This window comes from Crocodylus siamensis, chromosome 3 (assembly GCF_052110815.1).
Source record: "Crocodylus siamensis isolate JL-2025a chromosome 3, ASM5211081v1, whole genome shotgun sequence".
Classification (NCBI taxonomy): Eukaryota; Metazoa; Chordata; order Crocodylia; family Crocodylidae; genus Crocodylus; species Crocodylus siamensis.
The window spans coordinates 29,216,520-29,223,779 of record NC_143397.1 but is presented as its reverse complement, the minus strand read 5'-3'; positions in this window follow the sequence as shown (position 1 = coordinate 29,223,779).

Genomic DNA, 7,260 nt, shown 5'->3' with positions numbered 1-7,260 from the left:
AACATAGCTATGCTATTTCTGGAACCCAAGCTAGTTCATTCAGAGCTCACTTGTTTATCTCTACACAACACAGTTTATTTGGGGAAAGGATGAATAGACATTTTTTTAACTCTGCCATTTGTCACATGTGTTAGCATTTTGGATGCAATCTTTTCTTCATTACTCATATATGAAACATCAAGTGGGTCTTCCAACTACCTTTCAACACTTTGGTTTACCATTCAAATGCATCATGTGATCCAACTTCCAGTAACTATGCAGTTACTTTTTAACACAAATTAGACAAAGTTGCTCCTTCAGAGTTCAGAACTAAACAAATCACTTTAAATAAAACTTCCTCACCCACCTTTATTCTTCAGTGAGTTCATCTGTATTTCCTTTAAGTTCTTCCTCACTGTTTAGAGATGTGTGATGTTAAATTGACTCACTTATTGACTTCCATAGCTTCAACACCTACCACCCTTCTATCTAGTGCTCTCTGGAATACTCCTATATCAACATCAGTTCTCTACATGCTGCGATCTACATCTGAGATGGCACCTTACAAACCACTATATACAAAAGACCTGTGGATCACTTACATCCACAAAACCAGCAATAATCCCAAATACATCAAGAAAATGGGATTCTATAGCCAGGTTCTCCGATATGACCACATCTACTCTAAGAACACTTTTGACACCTACCTCACCAACCTACAATCTGCCTTTTACCCACACACTCCAGTGGAGAAATAGACTCTACCTTTCGATGCGTCTCCCAAATTTGCTGCAGCAACCTCCTACAATTCAAAAAGAAGCCCCCAATGACCACGCATTCCTCATTGTCACATACTCTCCTACAATGGGACCTGCAAGAGGATCATCAAAGAAATATAGCTTATACTCAAAGGTGATCAGATCTATTCCCAAACCCCTGCTCTTCATTTTCAAACAGCCTGCAAACTTTGCCCACCTCATCATCAGAAGAAATTCCCTGCTGATCAACAGACATCAAGCAGAGTACTGCCCAGTTGAATACAGTCACCAATACAACAATTTTCACACAACAGCTATTCCCTTTCTGACTTCATAATCCTCAAGGGAAATCTACAAAACAACCTGCACAGGCCAGGGAACAAAAATTCCTAATCTTACGGAACACCAAAAAATGATGGACTAAACACAGAAAAATGGATTTATAGCTCATTACAACTTACCAATTATCTGCTAACTTCTCTGTCCTCTTTGGGTAATAATGACCCATTTCCTCTTTTGAAAGATTCTGTTCTTCTGCATAATTAGATTATCTATTCAACTGCACTTTACTTGTCTTGAAGCTACTTCTGATAACTTCTTTCTTTACTCCTAGTTTATAGTCCTTCTCCATTATATTAAGTGATTGGATTCATTTAAGTATGGAGTTAAACACAAGCCATTGTTTCATTTGTTATTTAACTTAAGCTGTAGTGGCCTCATTCCAAGAACTGAGGAAGGGCATTTTATGCCCCAAACCTTGTTTACCATCTCTCCCAACAGATGGTCCAATAAAACATATCACCAAAAAACTTTGGCTTTTTCAGTTTCCAAGGCAGCTGAGAAGGTAAAAGCCAGCATGTGTTTCTATTTCTGGTTTCTCTTACCTCTATCTTTCTGTATTTTTCACAGTACTGTCATTCATGTGTGCTAGCAACAGAGGTATGCTCCTTCCCAGCATGTCCACAGGTAGCAGATAATGAAAGGACCTTCAGAGAAGGTTAGCTGCAAAATATGCAAGGGTAACTGTAATGAGTAAACAGAAACAGTGTGTTGTGGCCCAAATCAAGAAACCAGAGCCATCCAGCCCTCATGGAGACATGTGCCCAAGTTGCAATAGAGCCTGTTGATCCCAGATTGACCTTGTTAGCCATCTTCAGACCCACAGATAAGGCAATCATGGAAAACAATCATCCTCAACTGTGAGGGATTGCCAATGATGGTGATTCATGTACGAATATAAGAAACTGTTCAAATTATTTAGAACAAATCATTTATCCAATGAATTTTGCTCCTAAATTTGCTCATGGAATGATGTTTAGCAAGTTACAAATTTCAGTATAATTTCATTGTGACTGGTCCTCTCAGGAAAGATAAGTGCCATGGTAGTATCTCTTTTCCCTGACTAGTTGAAAGCACTAGCACTCCCAGCACAGTCACTTGTGGAAGCAAAACAAAGTAGTAGATTTTGAAATGCTTATTTATAACGCATTGAAATTTCCCAAGCTAACAGCATGAGGCTCTGGGAAGGTAACTGAACCAGGGTTGCCTGTATTTTTGGCTTGCTGAGAGATGTTTGGTGGGTTTGCATGCTTGGGTGTGTGCTCTGAGCAGCTGAGTGGACTGATTGCTGACTGAATGCTGCCTAGCTGTGACAAAGGGGCCTACCCAGTCCATGCCCAGGAGAGGTATATAAGGATACAGCCCAAGTGACCAGGGAAGCAGTGAGCAGGACAGGCTAACTGCACCTTGTCATGAATGTACAGATGCATCATGAGCAGGTCCAAGGACGTGATATGGAGCACTAGCAACAGAGGAAGAGGAGCACATTCCATTGGTGGGAGAGGCCAGGCCAAGAACCCCCAGTGTGGGGAGGATTGAGACCACTGTCACAAAGAGGAAGTGATGGGGGGTGGTGGCTGGAGACTCTCTTCTACAGGGGACAAAGGGATCCATCTGCCAGCCTGACCTGTTGTCCCAGGAGATCTGCTGCTTGCCCAGAGCCCAGATGACACCAGAAGGATTACCAAGACTCATCTGACCCTCTGACAACTACCCCATGCTGTTCGTACATGTGGGAACCAATGATACTGCCAGGACTGATACTGAGCAGATCAAGAGTGACTACAGGGATCTGGGTGCAAAGGTGAAGGGGACAGGGGCACAGGTGGCTTTCTCCTAATCCTTCCAGCCAAGGGAAAAGGTCATGGCAGGAGTGGACACATCAGCGCATGGCTGCACAGATGGAGTCACCAGCAAGATGTTCGGCTTCCTCAACCATGGGATGTTGTTCCAAGAAAAAGGATTGTTAGGAAGAAATTATATCCACCTGACAAAGAGAGGAAAGAGCTTCTTTGCAGACAGGCATGCTAACCTAATGAGGAGGGCTTTAAACTAGGTTCACGGGGGGGGGGGGGAGGGGGGGATAAGTGGGGAAGCAGGTGACCTGCAGGAAGCAAAAGCAGGAGGAGGCAACAGGGAGATCTCATTCTCCCTGAGAAAGTAGGGCAATCAAATAGTCTTCTCAGACATCTGTACATGAACGCACAGAGCCTGGGAAATGAGGACAGAGACCTGGAAGTCCTCACACAGTCAAGGAACTGTGATGTGATCAGAATAACAGAGATCTGGTGGGAGAGCCTGTATCACTGGAGCACTGTCATGGGTGGGTACAAACTGTTCAGGAAGAACAGGCAGGGAGAAGAAGAGGAGGAGTTGCACTTTATGTAAAACAGTGGTATGATTGCCCAAAGTTCCAGTATGAAACTGAAGATACGCCTGTAGATAGTCTCTGGATTAAGGTTAGAGGGGAGAGCAACAAGGGTGATGTCATGGTAGATGTCTGCTATAGACCACCAGACCAGGAGGATGAGATAGATGAGGCTTTTTTCAGACAACTAGCAGAAGTGTCCAGATCACAGGCCCTGGTTCTCATGGGGAACTTCAATCACCCTGACATCTATTGAGAGGGCAATACAGCAGTGCATGGGCAATCCATGAAGTTTTTGGAGAGTGTTGGAAACAACTTCCTGTTGCAAGTATTGAAGAGACCATGCTCTTCCTGACCTACTGCTCACAAACAGGGAAGAATTGGTGGGGGACGTAGAAGTGGATGGCAACTTGGGCAGCAGTGACCATAAGATGATCGAGTTCAGGATCCTGAGGAAAGGAAGAAAGGAGAGCATCAGACAAAGGACCCCAGACTTCAGAAAAGCAGGCTTTGCCTCACTCAGAAAACTGATGGGCAGGATCCCTTGGGAGGTCAGTCTGAGGGGGAAAGGAGTCCAGGAGGACAGGTTGTACTTTAAAGAAACCTTACTGAGGGTGCAGGAATAAAGCATCCCAAAGTACAGGAAGACTAGCAAATGTGGCAAGCAACAAGCTTGGCTTAGTAGAGAACTCTTCAGTGAGCAAAAACACAAAAAGGAAGCTTACAAGAAGTGGAATCTTGGGCAAAAAACGTGGGAGGAGGATAGGAATATTCCTCAAGCATGCGAGGATGAAGTCCAGAAAGCTGAAGTGGAGTTGGAGTTGGAGTTGGCAAGGGACATGATGGGTAACAAGAAGGGTTTCTACAAGTATGTTAGCAAAAACGGGAAGGTTGGGAAACATGCGTGTCCCTTACTGAATGGGAAGCAATGTAGTGACAAATGGTGAGGAAAAGGCTGAAGTACTCAATGCCTTTCTTACCTCAGTCTTCATAGGCAAGGTCAGCTCCCAGACTTCTGCACTGGGCAGCACAGTTTGGAGAGAAGGCGCGCAGCACTCGATGGTAGAAAAAAACAAGTTAAGGACTATTTAGAAAAGCTGAATGTTGTTTAAGTCCATGGGGCCAGACGCAATGCATCCAAGGGTGTTAAGGGAGCTGGCTAATGTGATTGCAGAACCACTGGGCATTACCTTTGAAAATTCATGGCAACTGGGGGAGGTCCCAGACAACTGGAAAAGGGCAAATACAGTGCAAACATAGGGGCCATCTTTAAGAAAGGTAAGAAGAAGGAGGAGGTACAGACCAGTCAGCCTCACCTCAGTCCCCAGAAAAACCAGAGAACAGGTCCTCAGAGAATCCATGTCTGAGCATTTGGAGGAGGAAAAGATAATTAGCAAGGATCCAGGTTTCCAGTTTTCAACGGAAAACTGAGAAACATGGATTTTTCTCTTTACCAGAGGAAAACAGAGATATCCCATTGTAGCGAAGAAACCCACAGATTTTGCATTTTTACTAATAGCTCTCTGCAAATTGGCAGAGTTCCAGCCTGTAAGGGGCTGGGAGGGAGCAGGAGGAGGGTGGTCAGGCAGGGGGTGCCAAGTGCATGTATATGCACATAGCCACCAGGCAGCCTGGAGAGCAGCTCCCACAGGTTAGGCTGGGGTGAGGGGAGAGATTTAGGCACCACTGGGAGAGAGTTTGGCAGGGCTGGGGCTGGGTCTGCTGCCCAGCTGGAGAGTGCATGAGGCTTGGGGCCTGGGAACACGATGTGCAGCCATAGGGCCCTGGTTGGGAAGGTAGGCAGCTGATCTAGAGGGCAGGAGGAGGTGAAGCTGGCTCCCCATTGTTGCATGCACTCCCTGGGGGGCAGAAGGGACCCATGCCCCCATGATCTGTGCACAGGGTGGGGTTGGACTGTGGGCTTGGGCTCCCCACCCTGCTGCCCTCCTCTGGGCCCTCTGCATCCCAGAAGCAGCAACCAGCACTGCAGGGCAGAGTGGAGTAGTGCAGGAAAGCTGCTTGCTGCTGCAAGCTCCATGCTGCTTTGGCAACATGCCCACTGTGCATGCAGCTGCAATAAGGGGCACAGCCCATGCCGCCATCCCTGCTGCTGCTGCTTGCACAAGTAATGTGTCATCAGAGCACCGCAAAGATTGCAACAGCAAGCAACTTTCCTATACAGCCCTGCTCTGCCCTGCAGTGCCAAGTCACACCTGTTGAGCTGTGGAGGCCCCGGGGAGGGCAGCAGAGTGGGGAGCTGAGCCCACAGTGAGTAGCCTACCCCTGCCCCCACCCCATGCACAGATCTGTCACTCTGCCCTGCCCCCAGGAGTTTATGCAGCAGTGGGGAGCCACCTCCTGCTGAGCAGCAGGCAGTGGCCAAGGACCCAAACTCCACTCAGCTACAGCAACTGCTGCCTCCTGCCAGGGGCAAGGGGCTGTGGACCTGGGTCCCTGGCACCATAGCTCTGGCAGCTGACAGCCCCCTCTGGCAGGACTGGGGGGGGGGCTGTGGGTAGGGGGGTGAGGGGCCTTTCATTTTCAACACTGATTTTGGGGGAGTTATCAGAAAATCTGCAATTTTTTTAATCAAGGAACCAGAATCCCTGGTGTTTAGGAACAGTCAAAATGGATTCATCAATAGCAAGTCATACCTGACCAACCTAATTGCTTTCTATGATGAGACAACTGGCTCTGGATGTGGGGAAAGCAGTGGACATAATATACCTTGACTTTAGCAAGGCTTTTGATACTGTTTCCTGCAGAAAACTGACTGGATCATCAGGCTCATATAGTAGTTAATGGCTTGATGTCTAGTTGGCAGCTAGTATCAAGTGGAGAGCCCCGGGGGTCAGTCCTGGGGCCAGTTTTGTTTAATATCTTCATCAACAACCTGGAAGATAGCATAGCGTGCACCCTTAGCAAGTTCACCAATGACACCAATTGGTGGGGGGAGGGTAGTACTTATGCTGCATAGTAGGGCTAGAATTCAGAGTAACCGAGGCAAATTGGAGGATTGGGCCAAAAAAATCTCATGAGGTTCAGTAAGGACAAGTGCAAAGTCCTGCACTTAGGACAGAAGAATCCCGTGCACCAGTACACCCCCAGGACTAACTGGCTAAGCAGGAGCTCTGCAGAAAATTACCTGTGGGTTACACTGGACAATAAGATGGATGTGAGTCAGCAGAGTGCCCTTGTTGCCAAGAAGGCTAACAGTATACTGGGTAGGGCTGTGCGAACAGCACCATTTCATGTCGACGGTTCAACGGAACATGTTTCATTTCACTTCATTTTGTTTTGTTTTGAAACTACTATTCCATTTCGTTTCATCAAAATTGTTCTGCTGTTTCGATGTTTCACATGCAAGCTATAATGAGGAAGTACAAAACTGCCTATAACTTTGTCATTTATAGCCTGATTCAGATGAATTTTGAAGGGATAGTAGCCCCTTCTGAGGCCACAAAATCTGCCAAGTTTCAAGGAGATAGGTTTAGGGGTTTCTAGGAAACTGCACCTCAAACTGTTCAGAGCAAAACTTGTGTCACTTGTAAGTGTGAAGGCACAGAGAAAGCTTAGTTCAAATAATGCTGCCTTTTATGCTGTTTTTCCATCCCTCCTCAAAGCACTGCGATTGGAAGGGACGCCACAGAAGGATCACAGTCACTGGCCAGCTACACATGTCAATACCAAAGCAGTCCTTCCCCACTCTTCCCCCTCCCTCTCCTTACTTTCTGTTTCCCTGCAGGCAAGTCCAGCTTGAGCTTCGAAACTTTTAAAATGTTTCAACTGCCCTCATTTCGTTTCACGGGTGTTTCA